The sequence below is a fragment of the Peromyscus maniculatus genome, chromosome 23 (assembly GCF_049852395.1).
Source record: "Peromyscus maniculatus bairdii isolate BWxNUB_F1_BW_parent chromosome 23, HU_Pman_BW_mat_3.1, whole genome shotgun sequence".
NCBI lineage: Eukaryota > Metazoa > Chordata > Mammalia > Rodentia > Cricetidae > Peromyscus > Peromyscus maniculatus.
This window is the reverse complement of record NC_134874.1, coordinates 27,311,867-27,332,148: the sequence shown is the minus strand read 5'-3', so window position 1 is coordinate 27,332,148 and position 20,282 is coordinate 27,311,867. Positions and strand designations below refer to the sequence as shown.

At 50.6% G+C, this 20,282-nt stretch overlaps 1 protein-coding gene across 2 annotated transcripts in view; it reads right to left on the bottom strand.

Moving 5' to 3' along the window:
• The window catches only part of Por (cytochrome p450 oxidoreductase), a 67,349-nt gene extending 53,158 nt beyond the window's left edge, over nt 1-14,191 (bottom strand). Inside the window, exon 1 of one of the 2 annotated variants that reach the window (XM_076560132.1) lies at nt 14,071-14,191. The gene's annotated coding sequence lies outside the window, so the exon portion shown is untranslated. Of the gene's footprint in view, nt 1-12,381; nt 12,450-14,070 lie in introns of those variants that run through there. The other variant, XM_076560134.1, reaches the window with a different exon arrangement.
• Between the last annotated feature and the right edge of the window lie 6,091 nt (nt 14,192-20,282).

The following is a 20,282-nucleotide window of genomic DNA, read 5'->3' as shown; positions in this document are numbered from 1 at the left end:
GCCCTGGTTGGCCTAGAACTCACTGTGTAGACCAGAACTATTTAAGTCTCGCTCATGATTAATTTATTGAAACCATAGCTCACCCCCACTTCTATATTTTTCCAATATAGTCATTTAGATATCTAATTTAGTTCTTCTTAGTCATCATGTTGATTGACGTAGCAGCCTTAGACCTTTAATCTAAGCACTATCTCTTAATCTTATGTAATGCAGCCCTTGACCCTGGTTCTGTCCCCATCTCTACCTCCAGTTTCTACTATTGGGACTTCTGTGTTTGCAGTCTTGGGCTTCACAGGGTTTGCGCTCTAAATATGTTTTTTTTTTCATGGTCTTGTAGCTAGAAGCTGAAGGTCAAGTCAACAAGCAATGTTGACACTGCTGTCACATCGTACCTGTGTATACAACATCTCCAATCATTCCTGAAATCAGAATCACAGAATGCTTTCTATGCAGCCCTTCTCTGCCTAGAGGCTAACTGGCATTGTTTAAAGGATCCACTGGAATAAACCTCAGCAAGTACAGCACCTGCCTAGAATCCCCCAGTGAGGGGCTGGGGTGTGGCTCAGTGGTAGAGCACCTACCTAGAATCCCCCAGTGTGGGGGTAAGGGTGTAGTTCAGTGGCAGAGCCTTTCTGTTTGTAAGGCCCTAGGTTCAATTCCCCAGCTACTGTAGGATGTCCTTCTGTATTCTGTGAATATGTGTTGCTCTGATTGGTTGATAAACAAAGCTGTTTGGCCAATGGTGACGCAGAATAAGGTTAGGCGGTATATTCTAGCTGGGCAGACAGGAAAGAGAAAGGAGGGATGGGAGAGATGGGAGCCCACCACCAAAGGAGCAGCAAGATACCAGCAGACTGGTAAAACCACAGCCATGTGGCAACATATAGATTAATAGGAATGGGTTGGTTAATTTAAGATGAAAGAGCTAGCTAGCAAGAAGCCTGAGCCATTAGGCCATACAGTTTGTAAGTAATATAAGCCTCTGTGTGTTTACTTGGGTCTGAGCAGTTGCGGGACCGGGCGGGACACAGGAAAACTTCTGACTACACCCAGCACTGAAAACAATGTTAATTTATAAGAAGAAAGACAGGGATTCTCCTTGACTCTGGTGCTGTGGAACTATTCCAGGGACAGACCCCCTGCAGTGCTGACAATTCTGTGTCCCGTCCTGATTGACTCACGCCACTCTTATTACACATGCATAACCTTGGTTGGTGAGTAAACAGGTCTGCTAAACCGCGAACACAAAGGCGTTGGAGATCAGTCTTCCACTTGCAGCTCCATAACGTTCCTCTGTGAAGCAGTAAGAGTCCAAAAGGGAAGCCAGGCCTGGTGGCACATGTGTCACCTTGGGAGGCTGAGAAAGGAGGATCAAGGTCAACCTGGGCTACACAGTGAGTTCCAAGCCAGTACACACAGAGACCTTGTCTAAAAAATGGGGTGGGTTAGGGATGGGAAAAGAACTACAGGAATAATCAAAATCAGGAACGAAAGTCATCCAAAGTCGTAGTGCCCCCCACATGGCAAAATAACTGTAGCTACACAGCCTAGGCTTGGGTGGCAGCCTCGCTAAGGGACTGGACTGCTGTCATCCCAGAACATTTCACTGGTCTCTATGAGATAAGGACCGTGTATCTTACCCAAGACTCTGTGGATTCTTGTGTCTTTTCCTGTTTTATTGTTTTGGTTTGGTTTTGGTTTTTCAAGAAAGGGTTTCTCTCCATCACAGCTCTTGCTCTCCTGGAACTTTCTTTGTAGACCAGGCTGGCCTAGGACTCACAGAGATCCACCTGCCTCTGCCTCCTGAGTGCTGGGATTAAAGGTGTGTATCACTACTGCCTGGCTTGACTCTTGTGTCTTTTGAACCTTCACCACCAAACATAAGGAGACAAGAGGTTGTAGATACAAGTGTGGCAGCCAGAAAGACTGCTCAGGACGTGGCATGAGGAGCCACGGGGATGGTAGACCTGTTACCCTGCAGTTGGTACAGTTTTATACCCCACCAACCCCACTCCAGTTCTTACAGTACCTACAGTGGAGTTAGATGTTCCCTCTAGCAAACTACAGCAAAAAACTTATCTTTGCAGTACTGGAGGTAGAACATGGGCTTTCATTTAGGCTAAACAGATACTGTACCACTGAGCCACACTGCAGCCCCTCACCGGGGGATTCTAGGCAGGTGCTCTACCACTGAACCACACCCCAGCCCCTCACTGGGGGATTCTAGGCAGGGGCTCTACCACTGAGCCACACCCCAGCCCCTCACTAGGGGATTCTAGGCAGGGGCTCTACCACTGAGCCACACCCCAGCCCCTCACTAGGGGATTCTAGGCAGGGGCTCTACCACTGAGCCACACCCCAGCCCCTCACTGGGGGATTCTAGGCAGGGGCTCTACCACTGAGCCACACTCCAGCCCCTCACTGGGGGATTCTAGGCAGGTGCTCTCTCACTGAGTCACACCCCAGCCCCTCACTGGGGGATTCTAGGCAGGGGCTCTCCCACTGAGCCACACCCCAGCCCCTCACTGGGGGATTCTAGGCAGGGGCTCTCCCACTGAGCCACACCCCAGCCTCTCACTGGGGGATTCTAGGCAGGGGCTGTACTGCTGAGATGTAACATGTTCTACATATCATAGCAAATCTCTCTGAAATAAACACTTGACAGAAGAGGACAGAGGCTCAGAGAGTTGAAGGGATTTAGCAGCCTAGTGGGTGCTTCAAGGTCTCCTGACCCATAGCTGTTTCGAGGTTCCCAGCTGGAAGTTGTCTTAAGGTCCCTAAGTGACGGTGTCTCATCTAGTAGATGTCTCAAGGTCCCCCAACTAATAGGTTGTCATGATTTATGTTACCTGTCAACTTGACAGAATCTAGGATAAGCTGGGAGATGGGCATGCCTGTGAGGGATTATCTTGAGCTGGTTAACTGAGATGGGAAGACCTCTGCCCATGGTGGGCGGTACCATTTCCTGGCCGGGATCCTAGGATGTACAAGTGGGGAAAGAGAGCTGAGTAGCAACAAGCATTTATCTCTGCTTCCCGACTGGGTGTGGTGGACTGCGCCCTTGAACTGTGAACCAGAACAACCCTTCTTCCTCTTTAAGTTGCTTTTATCGGAGTTGGTTTTTTTTTTTTTTTTTTTTTTTTTTAATCACAGTAAAATGAAAAGAAGGAACTGGGACATAGGCATTTCAAGATCGCCAGCTAGATAGACCGTGATCCAACCCGATTCCTAACGATGGGCTGGCAAAGCATCTCCAAGCCAACCCTGCTCTGCTCTCCCTGCAGAGCCTGCCTTCCCGGGGCGGGGTCTGAGTCTGGGATCTGCTCTCTAGGACACCCGCCTGAGCCGACAGGGAGCGTCAATTCCACTCTTGCTCTGGAGTCACACTGTTTCTCACAGTGGCTCACCTGTGCTCTCAACCAGGGGACCCTCTCCAGCTCTGATTCTCACGAGCTCCGTTTCTGGCCCCAGACTTTTCTCTGTACCTTTCACATTCTGGCCTCTTTTCTTTCATGGGCACAGAGGAGCTTCAGGTATTCTGAAGCCGTGGTGCATCTCTAAGGTTCCACAGTCCTCTTCCCAAGCAGGAAAATACCCCCATACTCGGCTGAGGAAGTGACTGGCCCTTGTATACGAAGAAAAAGAGGGCCTCAGATTAGCACGATTGTGTTAACGTCCCTCATAGATGCCAAAGGGGAATGGTTGGTTTTCAAGAAGTCTAAACCAGGAGGCAGAGTGGTATGCTTTTAAAGGTAGGAAGATTTCATCCGGGCAGTGCTGGCGCATGCCTTTAATCCCAGCACTTAGGAAGCAGAGCCAGGCAGATATCTGTGAGTTCGAGGCCAGCCTGGCCTACAGAGTGAGTTCCAGGAAAGGCGCCAAAGCTACACAGAGAAACCCTGTCTCAGAAACAAACAAACAAACAAACAAACAAACAAACAAACAAAAGGTAGAAAGATGTCTGTGAGTCCAAAGCCAGCTAGGGCTACATAGTAAGATCTCTTCTTTTAAAAAAGTACAAAGCAGGGGGCTAGAGAGATAGCTCAGTGGTTAAGAGCACTGGCTGCTCGCCCAGAGGACCCAGGTTCAATTCCCAGCACCCACATGGCAGCTCACAACATTGTAACTCCAGGTCCAAAGGATCCAGCACCCTCTTCTGGGTACTGCATGCTTGGGGCACACTTAATACACCTGTAGGAAAAACACTCATACATACAAAATAAAAATAAATAAAATATTTTTTAAAAGGTGAAAGGCTCCTAAGAAATGATACCTGATGTTGATCTCTGGCCTCTACACATACACGTGTGTGACCACACACACACACACACACACACACACACACACACACACACACACACACACACACACACACAGTGGTAGAGCATTTAGCATTCATGAGATCCTGGCTCAATCCCCTGCACTGCATTAAAGCCAAAACGTTATAAATTCCATGTCATCTCTCTAACACAGTTTTGTTTTTGTTTTTGTTTGTTTGTTTTTCAAGACAGGGTTTCTCTGTGTAGCTTTGGTGCCTGTCCTAGATCTCGCTCTGTAGACTAGGGTGGCCTTGAACTCACAGAGATCCACCTGGCTCTGCTTCCTGAGTGCTGGGATTAAAGGTGTGCGCCAACCCTGCTGGGCTTCTAACACAGTTTTTAAGATGCTCCCAATGGGGCCAGCAAGATGGCTCAGTGAATAGAGCACTTGCAGCCAAACCTGGTGACCTGTGTTCAATCCCCAGAACCCACATGATGGGAGGAAAGAACTGATTCCCACAAGTTGTTACCTGGCCTCCACATGCATACCACATAGGAGCACCCTGGGAAATAAAACTAGTTAGATAAAGTACAGTCTCAAATGTGATCGTTGCTTCCCCAGAATGTGAGGTAAATGAGCGTGTGGCATTACTGGACTCACAAGGTTAGGCTGACCTTACAAGGCCAGGCAACTTGAGTTAACAAAGTTCAGAGACCCAGAGCCAAAATCCGCTCAGAAGGTTAATCGCAGATCTGGCCTTGGCGAAATCTCTGTTCTGTTTTTCTCTTTGGATAAGAAGTCAGATTTCTTATCAGCCAAAGAAGAGAACCTTACCCTCACCCACTTCTTTTTGAACATTTTTAGTGTTTTATGTCTAGTGTTTTGCCTGCATATATGTCTGTGCACCATGTGTGTGCAGTTCCAGTAGCAGCCAGGAGAGGGCGTGAGATTTCCCCTGGAACTGGAGTTAGTGACAGTGAGGAGCTGCTGTGTGGGTGTGGGGAATTGAACCTGGGTCCTCTGGAAAAGCAGCCAGTGCTCTTAACTGCCGAGTCATCTTCTCAAGTCCCCCTTGACTGCTTCTGCAGGAAGTTCTGAGGCTCCTTATGACGGACAGATGACATCAGGGTAGAAGACCTGCATGGATCTTCTGTGTGGATCTGTGTGGATCTCACCATCAGAAAGTGGGAACACACTCTCCTGACTTCCAATGCTGTCAAAGCCTCACTCTGCCAGACCTTGACCTCACTGGGTCCTGAACTCCATGAGTGATTTCTGCCTTTGTTCTCTGTGTGTCGGGGTGGGGGTGGGGGTGAGGGTATGGGTGGGGTCACACGTGTGTGTAGGTGCACATGTTTGCATGCTTGTGGAATTAGAGATCAGCCTTGTGGATGGTTCCTCTGGAGCTGAAATCTGCACCATGTTTTTTTTTTTTGTTTGTTTGTTTTATGGTTTTTGAGACAGGGTTTCTCTGTGTAGCCCTGGCCGCCTGCCTCTGCCTCCTGAGAGCGGGGACTAAAGGCATGTGCCACCACCGCCCAGCACACACCTTGTTTTGAGACAGAACCGTTCACTGGGACCCGGGACTCTCAGATTCAGCTAGGCTGACTGGCCAGTGAGCCCAGGGGACCCCACCCTCACCCTCATCCCCCACTCCCCATTTCCCCACCCCCCATCCTTCCCTTCCCCTGCCCTCCCTCCTCCTCCACCCCCCATTCTCCACCCCCAACTCCTCCAACTCCCACCCCCACCCTCATCCCCCCCTCTATCCCCCCCTCTAATCCCCACCCCCACCTCCCCCACCCCCACCCCATCTCCCTAGTGCTGATTACAAGGGTACATCACCACCGTCTGCTCTTTGATGTGGGGTCTAGGGATCACACTCAGATCCCCATGCCTGTGCAGCAAGCCCCTTCCTGATATAGCTACCTCTCCCAGCACCTCTCTCCCTTCTCTCCTCCTGCCCTTCACTCTGTAGCCCAGGCTGGCCTACAGCCCAGGCTGGCCTTGAGCTCAAGCTCCTCCTGCTCCAGCCTCCTAAGTAACTGGGATTCGGAGCCCATGACACCTGCCCACGCCTCTCATGTGCTCGGTGAGCAGCACGTGTGCATCCGTGCGTGAGCTCGCAGGAGTCTGCGCTATACGCAAGTGCGCCCTTGCCTATGTGGGTGCAGCTGGAGGCCAAAGGTTGATGTCAAATGTCTTCCTCTATCGATTCTCTACCTTAGTGTTTAAGACACTAAAACTAGAGGTTACTGTGTGTGCTAGACTGGTTGGTCAGTGAGCCCTGTGATCCACTTGTCTCTGTTCCTAGCTCTGGAGTTACAGACATGTTTAATCACACCTAGATGTTACTCAGGTTCTGGGGATCCAACTGATGCCCTCATACCGTGTGGTTTTCTCGTTAATTTCAGCTGTCAACTTGGCATAGCCCAGAGTTACCTGAAGGAGTCTGAACTGGGAGATTGCCTGCATCAGATCGGTAGGCATTTGTGTCTCTGGGGCCATTTTCTTAATTGATGTATGAGGGCCCCGATCACTGTGGGCAGTAACATCCCTAGGCAGGGGAGCCTGGACCTAGACTGTATAAGAAAGCTAGCTGAGAAGCTGGAGAGATGGCTCAGTGGTTAAGAGCACTGGTTGCTCTTCCAGAGGACCCGGGTTCAATTCCCAACACTACATGGCAGCCTGCAACCATCTGTAACTACAATCTCAGGGGATCGACACTCTCTTCTGGCCTCTGTGGGGGCCAGGCATGCTTGTGGTACATAGACATACATGCAGGCAAAACACCCATACACATAATTTAAGAATAAAATAAGAAAGAAAGCCTAGCTGAAAAGGCGTGCGGGGGGTGGGGGGGGGGGAGCCAGTAAGTGGCATTCCTTCATGGTTTCTGCCAGTTCCCTCCCTGATGTCCCTCAATGACAGATTGTGACCTTGAAGTGTAAAATGAAATAAATCCCTCCGTAAGTTGCCTTTGGTTATGATATATATATATATTTTTTTTGTTACTTTGTTTTTTCAAGACAGGGTTTCTCTGTGTAGCCCTGGCTGTCCTGGAACTCATTCTGTAGACCAGGCTGGCCTCCAACTCACAGAGATCTGCTCACTTCTGCCTCCCGAGTGCTGGGATTAAAGGCATGCGCCACCACCGCATGGCTTGGTCGTGGTATTTTTTATCATAGTCATAGAAAACCAAACAAGAACATACAGCAAGCATTTTACCAACCCGGCCACCCCGACGGCCATTCCTATTCTTTTCCTTAAAGTATCCAATTCACAAAGCCTGTTGAGGTCCTTCCGGGGTCTCCTGGGGACACACGGACACACACACACACACACACACACACACACACACTCATGCACGCACGCACGCACACACACTCTTCTCTCTCCTGCCCTACTCCGCTGGTCTCCTGGCAGCTCACTCCTACTGTGCTAGAGGTAATTGGTCAGTGAGTCCCACCTGCTTTGTTTATCTTTGTTAACCTGCAAGGTTGGGTGGTAGATTCACAAGAAATGGATAGCAGAGCTAGGCTTACGTGTATCACACTTTAAAAATAATCCCATAATCTCTGTTGAGGGGAGGATCGGATGCTCGTGTCTAAAGGCGGCTATTACCCAGATGTAATTCAGCACACTCAGAAGTAAGCTGAAACCCAGTCAAAGATTTTGCAGATGGATGGCTGATCTGAAAAGGTAGTGAGCACCCCACTTTGTGTGCACATTTAGAATAAGGAAGTCTCAACCTTGGAGTTTGGGGAGATACAGGCACTTGGAAACACGGGATGCTTTTGGAAGGAATTATAAACCCACTGCAGCCTCTGCTGGCCTTCACTTTTCAGGGGTGTGTGGGTGTGTTGCACGTGTGTGTGCATGCCTGTGTGTGTTTCTGTGTGCATCTGTGTGTGTGTGTGAATTATAAACTCACTCTGTAGCCTCTGCTGACCTTCAATTTTCCTGTGTGTGTGTGTGTGTGTGTGTGTGTGTGGTGTGTGTGTAAAGGTGTGTATGCACATGCATGTGGAGGCCAGATGATGAGCTCAAAAGCCCCTCCCCAGTCCCTCTCCACCTTGAGACAGGGTCTCTCACTGCCTGGTGCTCACTGACTTGGCTAGACTGACTGACTGGCCAGTGAGCCCCAAGGGTCCACCTGTGTCTGCCTCCCTAGCACTGGCTCTGGGGATCGAACTCAGGCCCTCAGACTTGTGCAGCTAGCACTTCACAGACTGAGCCCTCTCCCCAGCTCCTAGCCGTCAGCTGTGTGGGCGTGTGCACATGCTATGACACACACGTGGAGGTCAGAAGACACGTAGGTCTCCGTTCTCTCCTTCCATCTTGTGGGATCCATGGATCAAACTCATGCCTTCAAGCTTAGCAGCAAGCACCTTTACCCACTGGGCCATTGTACTAGCTCCAGTGGCCTTCAGTGGCCTTTTGATCCTCCTGCCTCAGCTTCCAGGATGCTGGGGTTGACACCACTGTACCTTTAGTATCCCTAGCGAAGTCCCGGGTGTGGAGGATGCTTGTGGCTTACAGGCCACACTTTGTTTAGCTACATCTGTGAGTTCTGAAATATGAATCTATGGGAGACACCAGCTCCTGGCTCCTGGGAACACCAACCAACTCCCCACCTGCTCTCTGTGCCCAGAGGCACATAACTGAGGCTGAGAACCACAGGAGAGCTACTGCAGAAGCACAGCGTGAGACTCCTTAGAAGCCCTTTCACAGAAGGTTACAGTTGCCATAGCAACGTTCAGCTGTAGCCCAGGAGATCTGGGGACGGAGAATCAGGGGATTGTTTGCCACTCTGAAGAGGGAGGCCGGTGGGGTTGCTTGGCCTAGCAGCACGTGGACCACAAACGTGAAGGGCGAGGCTGAGCAAAGGCGTGGCTTTCAAAGTCCCTCTCCCCTCACGGCCCTGGACACCCTCCCGTTCTGAAACTTGGGTTGCATAACGGATCCAGGAACAGAGTGGGGGTGGGGGGGGAGAAGAATTCTATTCTCGAGAACCACTACTCAGGGGGTCATCTGACGCACATTAAGAACGATCCAATCCTGCTCTCAGCCACCTGGGGCTGGGTTCCGAGGACCCCCCCAGGAGCTATCCGATCTCACCCAGTCAGGCTGGTCTTGGAAATACGATCAACCATAGCAAAAGGCTCTGTTTGTTCTTGCCTCTGAGTACTGCCTCTTTGATTGCTGAACTTTGGACATGGTTCTGAGGATTGGATTTGTGGGGGAGGGGAGAAGGCAGGGACTGAAGGTCTGGATGAGGGGTGGGGGGTGGAGGCAGCAATTTCAACACTTCAGGGAGGTCAGCCTGGTTCAAGCATCGAGCTTTGTACTGGCCGGTCCCGGCTATCTCCTCTTCAGCTGTGCTCGGGTTTGGAGCAGCAGCAGCACTGTCCATAGTTCTCGCTCCACACAGCAGCCCTCAAAGTGAGCGTGGGCAAGACGGACGTTCCTCTAAAATGTCCGTTTCTGACATGGCGCCGCCCAAATGTGAGGACCTGAGTTTTGGTCCCCAGAACCCAGGGAAACCTGTATGCAGCTGCACATGTGTGATTCCAGCATTCCTGTATGCAGCTGCACATGTGTGATTCCAGCATTCCTACAGCGAACAGGAGCCTCACAGGACCAGCTGGCTAGTCTGGCCTAGGAAGAAAAGACTGAGAGACCCTGCCTTAAACAAGGTGGAAAGTAATGACTGACAGCCACGGTTGTCCACATGTGTATGACACACATCCACACGTACCATGCATGCACACACATCCACACATACAAAGCATGCACACACATCCACACATACAAAGCATGCCACACATACAAAGCATGCACACACATCCACACGTACCATGCATGCACACACATCCACGCATACAAAGCATGCACACACATCCACACATACAAAGCATGCACACACATCCACACATACAAAGCATGTCTCCAGCTGGCCCCAGCTGGCCAGCTCAACCAGCAGCCAGCAGGGCCACACACTGGGGTACTGAGCCCATCATCCAGGAAGCCAGTCTCTAAGGGATCATCGCAGGGGACAGCAAAGTGAAGGAGCATCCTGCAATTGGGGGGTGACAGCCACAATACTCGGCTTCTCCATTTTCACTCAACAAGTGGCCTTCAGGGAGCTAGACCTGGTGGCACAGGCCTGTCATCCCATACTGTGGTGATATATTGTGTACCCTAAGATATCACCACACCATACACCTGGGAGGCTGAGGCAGGAGGAGGGAGATGTTCAGGGTCTGCTTCCGCTAGAGTGATTTCAAGGCCAGTATGGGGGGCTTAGTGAGACCCTGTCTCAAAATAGACAATAAGAACAGGGCTGGGCCAGCACTAGGCAGGCAGATCTCTGTGAGTTCGAGGCCAACCTGGGCTACAGAGTGAGTTCCAGGAAAGGTGCAAAGCGACACAGAGAAACCCTGTCTCAAAAAACTAAGAGAGAGAGAGAGAGAGAGAGAGAGAGAGAGAGAGAGAGAGAGAGAGAGAGAGAGAGAGAGAACAGGGCTGGCAATGTAGCTTACTTAGGGTACAATGCTTTCCTAGCAACCCCAATGGGGGGCTAGGGGTGAAGCTCTGCAGTAGGGTGCTTGCCTTCTGTCTGCCAGTGAGGGGCTGGGGTGTGACTCAGTGGTAGAGCACCTGCCTAGAATCCCCCAGTGAGGGGCTGGGGTGTGGCTCAGTGACAGAGCCCCTGCCTAGAATCCCCCAGTGAGGGGCTGGAGTGTGGCTCAGTGGTAGAGCACCTGCCTAGAATCCCCCAGTGAGGGGCTTGGGTGTGGATCAGTGGTAGAGCCCCTGCCTAGAATCCCCCAGTGAGGGGCTTGGGTGTGGCTCAGTAAAGCACTTAACTTTGCATACCCAAGGTTCAATCCTCAGTAACACACACACCAAAACCACCTACAATGACACTGAGGTTCCTGCCCCCCCTTTTGATATAGGGTCTCATTCTGATGCTCTTATTCTCAAGCTGTTGTCCAGCTTGTCCCAGAACTCACATGTAGCCCAGGCTGGCCTTCAACTTGTAGCAATCCACCTATCTCAGCTTCATGAAGGATAGGATTGCAGTCATGGGCCATGACGCCATTGTGAGCGATTGTCTGACGTTCATGAAGTTACCAGCATCATAAAACCAGGTATGCTGGTACATGCCACCATAGGAGCTCAAGATTACCCCTGGCTACTTAAGTTTGTGGCCAGCCTGGACTACATGGGACCCTGTCTCAGAGGGAGGGAGGGATGGATGGATGGATGGATGGATGGATGGATGGATGGATGGATAGATGTATGGAGAGATAGATAACTGGATATATAGATAGAGGATAGAGGACAGAAAATAAATACATGATAAATACATAAACAATAGATAACTGACTGATGGGCATAATTGACATTATGATAGATAATTGACATAATAGACAATGAAACACCCCTTGTCACTGCTTTGGATTTTTAGAATTCTCTGTGTGTGTGTGTGTATGTGTGTGTGTGTGTGTGTGTGTGTGTGTGTGTGTGTGTACTAAGAGGTTACACTCAAGGCTTCCTGCGTGTCAGCTATCATTGACCTCCAGCTCCAGCCCTTAAAAAAAACTTCTTTTACATGTATTTCGCGTGTGTGCAGGCAGGTGTGTGAGTGACAAAGTATACATGTAGATGGCAGAGAACCAGCCATAGGAGTCAGTCCTCACCACTGTGTGGGGCCAGGGATCAAATGAGGTCATCAGACTTGGCTGCAAGTATGATGGACCTGTTGGACCATCTTGCTGCTACCGCCACTTTATTTTTCTTTCTTTTTGGAGACAGGGTTTCTTTGCACAGCCCTGGTGTTGAACAGGGCTGGTGTTCAACTCACAGATTCGCCTGCCTTTGCCTCTCGAGTGCTGGGATTAAAGGTGTGCGCCATAATCGCCTGGATCTGCCCTGCACCCCCCCCCCCCCGCTTTTTTCCTTCCTCTACTTTTTGAGACAAAGTCTTGCTATGTAGCAGGGGCTGGCCCTGAATTCCATCCCCCTGCCTCAGCCTCTTGAGTTGTGCCCAGCTGTTTTTAGATTTCGCCCTAAGACAACCCTGCATTTTCAGTGTTGGGGGCCGATACTCACATTTGGTCTCAGGGAGACTTTTCACCCCAGAGGCAGCTCTCAGGGCCTCCAAGAAACCCTCTGCTTCTGGAATGAGGGTGGTGGTAGAGTCATTGTCCCACAAGGAAAGAAACCTGACCCGTCCCTCCCATCCAATCCCGGGACAATGACAGGATTATTTTAGTTGTTTTGGCAAGGTAGACTCAACCAAACAGGCCAAGAGAAAAACAGATGAGGTTGTAGCTCAGGGAAGAAAAGCAGGTCTGGCCTCATTTCCCAAACTGTTTGCTAAACGGTTAATGCGGAAGGAAGAGGGTTCTATACACCCCCTCCTCATGCCTGACTGCCAGTGTACACGTGCTGAGCACATCCTAGCTTTGAAGATGAGGTCTCATTTGCTGAGACCCTGCTCCCTGTATTGGGGATGGAACCTAGGGCTTTGCATCTGCCAGGCCAGTGCTCTGTAGCTGAGTCAGTCCCCAGTCCTTCACTTGGGAATGCGAGACAGGGGCTCTACCACTGAGCCACATCCCAGCCCCTCACTGGGGGATTCTAGGCAAGTGCTCTACCACTGAACCACACCCCAGCCCCTCACTGGGGGATTCTAGGCAGGGGCTCTACCACTGAGCCACACCCCAGCCCCTCACTGGGGGATTCTAGGCAGGTGCTCTAACCACTGAGCCACACCCCCAGCCCCTCACTGGGGGATTCTAGGCAGGTGCTCTACTACTGAGCCACACCCCAGCCCCTCACTGGGGGATTCTAGGCAGGTGCTCTACCACTGAGCCACTCCCTAGCACCTCACTGGGGGATTCTAGGCAGGGGCTCTACCACTGAGTCACACCCCAGCCCCTCACTGGGGTATTCTAGGCAGGTGCTCTACCACTGAGCCGCATCCCAGCCCCTCACTGGGGGATTCTAGGCAGGGGCTGTACCACTGAGCCACACCCCTAGTCTCTGCATGTATTTTATATAATATACATTTACTATGAGTACGTGTGGTCCTGGGTGTGTAGAGCTAGAGAAAGAAGGATGACTCTCCCAGACCCAAATCCTCCCTGCAGCCAGACAAATACTCTTGGGCTCCCTCTACCCACCAGGCCCCTGGGGATTGGTTAGCAGGCACAGGCCAGCTGTGTGTGTCTCCCTCACAGCCATTTCCTTCACTGGTCACATCTACTTGGCTGCCCCCAGGAAGGAGCCAATACCTTCTGGAGGTTCTGTGACCCACAAAGCCCTGACTCCAAGTTGGCAGCCCTGGGTTTTGGGGTTTGTGGCCGGAAATCAGAACGACTGTATGAAGGGTCGAAGATAGGGTCAGTGGGATGAAAAGCAGAAGAGGCTGGAGAACCCACATAAACTTACTGCAGGGGTTATCCGAATGCAAGAGAAAGGTCATGCCCTAATTTCCCATCTTACAGATGAGAACACAGCCCAGAGAGGTGGAAGCATCTGCCCGGGGTCACACAGCATCCCCAGTTACGGTTTTTTCACTCCGAACCCAGGCCTGGGTACAAGTAAGGACCTCCCTCAGATTCTGCCCTCTTCCACTATGGCAGGAGTCTGGGGGCTGGGCACACAAACCACTGTCACTCTAGCTTCGCTTTGGCCCCCTGAGCCAGGCTTTCATCGGAGGGACAAGGAGCTCCTTGGTGGCTCAGACTCCACCATGCCAAGCTGCCCTTTTCCCCGAGCTGAGGAGGTACCCACCTGAGGATCCAGGAGTGTGAACACACCAGAGAGAGCCAAGCAGCACAGCCAGGACCTGTATTAACGATTGTCTCCACTTGCCCGGACTTAAGGCCCTCCGCGGCCCTTTATGAACCCGAGAGGTGTGAGAGAGGAAACAGGGCGTGGCTTAAGACATCTGCACCTGAGACACGCCCCCTCCCAGCCCTGCCAGGCAAAGTGCTGAGGCTTGATCCTGCAGCTGCCTCTAGAATGACCAAGGCCCTCCTTGAAAACCACAGAGATTCCATCAAGTTCATGGTTCCCACCCGGTCCAGAGCAGCTTAAGGGGATGCGTTTCGCAGGGCACAAGTGACCTCTCCAGCTCCCGACAGTCCTTCCTCAGAGGAGGCGGTGATCTTGCATCCCCTCTCTCTCTCCCCCCCATTCCTTTTTTTCTTCCCTCCCTCCCTCTTTTTCTTTTCTTCCCTTCTTCCCACTATATTTTCTATCACTCTCTTTTTAGATAGGGTCTCGCTATTTAGCCTTGGTTGGCTTGGAACTCATTATATAGACCAGGCTGGCCTTGAACTCACAGAAATCTCCTGCCTCTGCCTCCCGAGTGCTGGCATTAAAGCTGTGCAGCACCACCTTTGATTTGCTCTTTCCTTTTTTCTTTCTTTCTTTTGACTAATGATTTTATTTTCAGACAAGCCATTTTTCTACCGCTTCAGTATTTTCTTCTCAGATAACACAAACGTTGCAGAACTGGGTCACCTGCTTCTTTTTTCTCTTTGTCTCCTCCCAGTTCAAAACGCTTGCATCTCTGTAGGGCCAATGTCTTCTTGGTTCTGCGTTAGGCTCAACACATTCGACCCTGAGCGTAGGCTTCATTGAGGTTGTGGCCTTCTTTTAGAAAATAGGTTTTGTCTGTCTGCCCATCAGATTCACCTTGCATCTCATCATAGCCCCCCCACCCCTTTTTTAAGATTTTTATTTATTTATTTAGTGTGTGTGTGTGTGTGTGTGTGTGTGTGTGTGTGTGTTACATGTGTGCATGTTTGTGGAGCTCAGGAAAAGGTGTTGGTTTCCCTGGAGCCAAAGTTACAGGTGGGTGTGAGCCTTGCAACATGGGTGCTGGGAACTGAATCCGGGTCCTCTACAAGAGCAGTGCCTGTTCTTAACCACTGAGCCGTCTCTCTAGGCCCTCATCACAGTTGGTCATATCCTGGGTCACTCTGTGAGGCAGACACTTGCCACACTTCTTATAGACGGTCCTTTGGGTTTTAGGCACATTGGCCATCTTTGTGGTAGAGGTGTGTACAGGATGAGAGCGGAAGAGCCAGTGCCCGTGATTTTAGCCGCAAGCAGGACCCCTCACCCCCACAGTGTATCCCTCTCTAGCCCAGGCTGCTGCTTGAACTTACAGCAATCCTCCTGCCTCTGCCTCCCAGATACTGTGGTCAGGAATACAAACTACCACACCTGATTGAGGGGCCAAGAGTTCTGGAGCCAGCCAGATCCCCTGCCCCCAGTTCCTACTTATTGAGGGCCTCCAAACAACTCATGCCGTCTCTGAGCCTCAGTTTCGTCATGTTCAAAATAAAAATGCTAGCTGGCCATAGTAGTGCATGCCTGTAATCACACACACACACACACACACACACACACACACACACACACACCACACCACACACTCTCCCTCACACACACACATACAACACACACACAACACCCTCACATACCACACACCACACACACAACTCTCATACCTACCCCCCCCACGCCACATTCACACACCACACACAAACCAAACTCATACAATCACAGACACCACACACATCACACACTGCACATGCACATATCACACACTACACACACCAAACACACATCACACACACACACACACACACACACACACACACACACACACACACGCAGGCAGGCGGCTGGGCAGGCACTTGATCCCAAGGCAGTATAGAAAGATAGAAAATTGCGGGGCCCCCTGAGGCTGGGTTCCCGTTGAAGCCTCTGAGAGTCAAGAATTCTGAAGCATCAGCTACAGTCACTGTGGCAGTTGGTGACATGCAACATTTCTTTTATAGAGAGATAGTTCAAATAAGAATTTTAAAATACTGGTGAGGGACTCTCCAGAGAGACAGTTCAGCGGCTAGGAGCACTGACTGTTTTTCCAGGGGACTGGAGTTTGGTTCCCAGCACCCATGTGACAGTGACTCACATGTAACTGCAATGCCTCTGGCCTCCAAGAGCACCCTCGTTAACACACACACACACACACACACACACACACACACACACACACGGAAAATAATAAAAATAAATCTTAAAAATAATCAATGAAGCATCTGCAAGGCTTTGCTCTTTCTCCTATATATTGCTTTCTCCTATATTGCTATAAACATGCAATTAAAAATTACATTGATTTATTTAGTGTGTGTGTCTCTTTTTGTATGTATGTATGAGCACCCAGATACCAAGGTGTGTGTGTGTGTGGAGGTCTGAGGACGGATTCTCTCCTTCAACCATACGGTTTCTGGGGATCAAACTCAGGTCATCAAGCTTGTCTGCAGGTGCCTTTACCCACGGAGCCCTCTCTCTGGTCCCCAATCTGTAACTGTCTCCAAGTCGTGCCAGAAATAGTCTTTACCGTGAAAGAGATGCTCTAACTCCATTGACAGCCCAGTGGCTGCCGGTTTTGTTTTTGTTTTTTTTTTACTTAAGTTTTTTTTTTAATTTTTTTAAATTGTGTGTGTGCACACGCCCTTGAGGCCAGAAGCAGGCGTCAGATCCCCTGAAGGAGGAGTTAGAGGCAGCGGTGAGCCACCTGGGATGGGGGCTAGGACCCAAACTCCAGTCCTCTACAGGAGCATGCAGGCTTCTGTAACTGCCGATCATCTCTCCAGCCCGGACCACCCATTCATATAGTCAATGCACCTTGACTACATCCGCCCCCCACCTCTCCTCCCTCCCACTCCTGCAGACCCCTCTCAATGTGTCCCCTTCACAAGTTCAAGTCTTTTTCTTTTTGTTTTAAAGACTGACTCACCGACTCCACGTAGTGTTACCTGCTTGTGCATTTATAAATAATAAGTCATTAATCATTTCAATTAAAGCATTTACTCAACCACCCCCCTTTTTTGAGATTAGGATCTTTGTGTATCCCTGGAGGAGTCTGGAACTCACAGAGATCCACCTGCCTCTGCCTCCCAAGTGCTAGTATTAAAAGTGTGTGTGACCATGAGCAGCCTATAGTTTTCTTTTTCTTTTTCTTTTTTTGGTTTTTTCGAGACAGGGTTTCTCTGTGTAGCTTTGCGCCTTTCCTGGATCTCGCTCTGTAGAGCCTGCCTCTGCCTCCTCTGTGTTGGGATTAAAGGCGTGCGCCACCACTGCCTGGCTTAATTTTCTTTTTAAATTGAAATTTTATTGCATTTATTCATTCACAATTCCATACATATATAAAGTACTTTGAGGATACACCCGTTATCTTCTAATCCCCCTCCGGCTGAACCCCTTTTTCTTGATGAGGTCCTATTCTACTGAAAATCTCTTTTTAATAAGCCCCAAGTCTGCTTTGTACTGGATCATGCCTGTAATCCCAGCACTCCAGAGGTGGAGGCAGGAGGATCAGAAGTTCTCCTCAGCCACTTGGGGAGGTTGAGGCAGTCTGGGGGAGAGAGAGAGAGAGAGAGAGAGAGAGAGAGAAAGGAATACAGTCAGGGGTACAACAGCACTTCCATCAAGAGTGATGAAATCCTTGTCACACCCTGCACTGTGCGGATTTCTGGGCTCACAAAATGTAAGCTAAATGTGAGTACTACGAGGTCGCCTGATTGAAACATTCCCTTTTGAAAATTTACTTTTCCTATCTATCTATCTATCTATCTATCTATCTATCTATCTATCTATCTATCTATCTATCTATTATTTAGTGTGTGTGTGTGTGTGTGTGTGTGTGTGTGTGTGTGTGTGTGTGTTTCGAGACCAGGCTGGCCTTGAACTCAGAGCTCCGGGGAGAGGGCAAGCCAAGTCAACACATTTTAACAAATTACTGACGACTACTTTTTTTTTTTTTTTTTTTTTTTTTTTTTACAAATTGAGTGACCAAGTTGTCATTCAGAGTTCCCAGAATTCCAGTTCCCACTGTCCAACCCCACAGGCCGGTGGCTCCCTTTCTTATCCTAAACCCTGTCCGGCCTTCATCACGGCACTCTTGTGTTTGTGCCCCAGCCCCATATTCACACTCCGTGCTCCCATTCTGCCGACAGCTGCTCCAGGGCAGCAACCCTGGCATGGTCCATTCCCAGGAGGAGGACTGGGAACAGGCTCCCAGTCCGCACAGGCATGCTGAGAGCCTTTTGGACCCAGACTGCCAGAGTGCGGTGTAGATGGGGAGGACTTGGGGTCTGGACACGAATTTCCCCTTGACTCTGAGATGATCTGGGAACACGGCGAGGAACTCTTTGTCCATGTCCAGGGACCAATTACATAAAGCCACGGACATACACCCTTGCCTAGAATCGCCAAGGAGGGACTGGGGGGTGTGGCTCGTAGTTGAGTACTTGCCTAGAATCCACACACACACACACACACACACACACACACACACACACAGTCTCGTACCCAGATCGATCTAACACAGCAGCTTCTCACATCCACCTCCCTGGCTCTCCCCGTCTTGAACAGAACTACTCGGGCCCTCTGCATCTCTCTCTCAGAACTTCTATCCAGCCCCTGTCCACTGAAGGGAAACATATTGTTGGTCACAGCACAGGATGGACCAGGCTCAGAAGACCTGGAGGGGACTCAGAAAACCTAGGATCAGCCACTCTGGCCCTGCCTGGGCCCCGGGAAATATTTCTAGTGATGATGACATCCCTCTTGTACCCCAGCAGCCTGACAGACTGGTCTGGAGCCAGGACTAACACTCTGCCATCTGGAGTCCATCCTTACCGCAGCCTGTTTTCTTCTGTTTTTCTTGTGAAACAAGACAGCTGCTCTCACTTTGTCACGGCCTTGAATCTGTGATCCTGTTACCTCAGCCTCTAGCTTGGGCCACCTCATTCCACTTATCCTATCTCCAGTTACCCCCAATATTAAGGATTGTATCTAGGACCTTGAGCATGCTAGGCTAGTCTCCTCTACCACTGAGCCACACCCCAGCCCCTCACTGGGGGATTCTAGGCAGGTGCTCTACCACTAAGCCACACCCCAGCCCCTCACTGGGGGATTCTAGGCAGGCGCTCTGCCACTGAGCCACACCCCAGCCTCTCACTGGGGGATTCTAGGCAGGTACTCTGCCACTGAGCCACACACCAGCCCCTCACTGGGGATTCTAGGTAGGTGCTCTACCATTGAGCCACACACCAGCCCCTCACTGGGGGATTCTAGGCAGGTGCTCTGCCACTGAGCCACACACCAGCCCCTCACTGGGGGATTCTAGGCAGGTACTCTGCCACTGAGCCACACACCAGCCCCTCACTGGGGGATTCTAGGCAGGTGCTCTACCACTAAGCCACACCCCAGCCCCTCACTGGGGGATTCTAGGCAGGCGCTCTGCCACTAAGCCACACCCCAGCCCCTCACTGGGGGATTCTAGGCAGGTGCTCTGCCACTGAGCCACACACCAGCCCCTCACTGGGGGATTCTAGGCAGGGAAGCTACTGCAGAACATATCTCAGAAATTTTTCACTTTTTATTTTGAGTCAGGGTCTTATTATGTGTCCAAGCTGGCTTTAAATATGTGATCCTCCCTGCCTCAGTCTCCCCAGTGCTGAGATCACAAGGCAAACCACTATGCCCTGCTCAATCCTCACTTGGTGTACCTGTGTATTTTGTGTGTCTGCGTGATGTATGTGCATGTGTGTGCACAGGTGCTTGCCTATGCACATGTGTGGAGGCCAAAGGAGGACATCAGGTGTCCTACTCTCCCACTCTCCATCTTGTCCCTTTGAGACAGGGTCTCTCACTGAACCTGGAGTTAGGTTGGCTGCCAGCGAGCCCCAGAGATCTGCCTGTCTTTACCCCTCGCTTCTAATTCCAGGTGTGAACAAATGCAAAAAGCTGTGCCTAGCCTTTTCTGTGGGTGTGGGGATCTGAACTCAGGTCCTCAGGCTTGCACAGCAGGAGCTCTTACCCACTCAGCCATCTCCCTAGCCCCCAATCCTGACTTCTCAATTATGGGACCTTAGATGATTTGCTTTTCTGTGCCTCAGTTTTGCTCTATGAAAATGGGC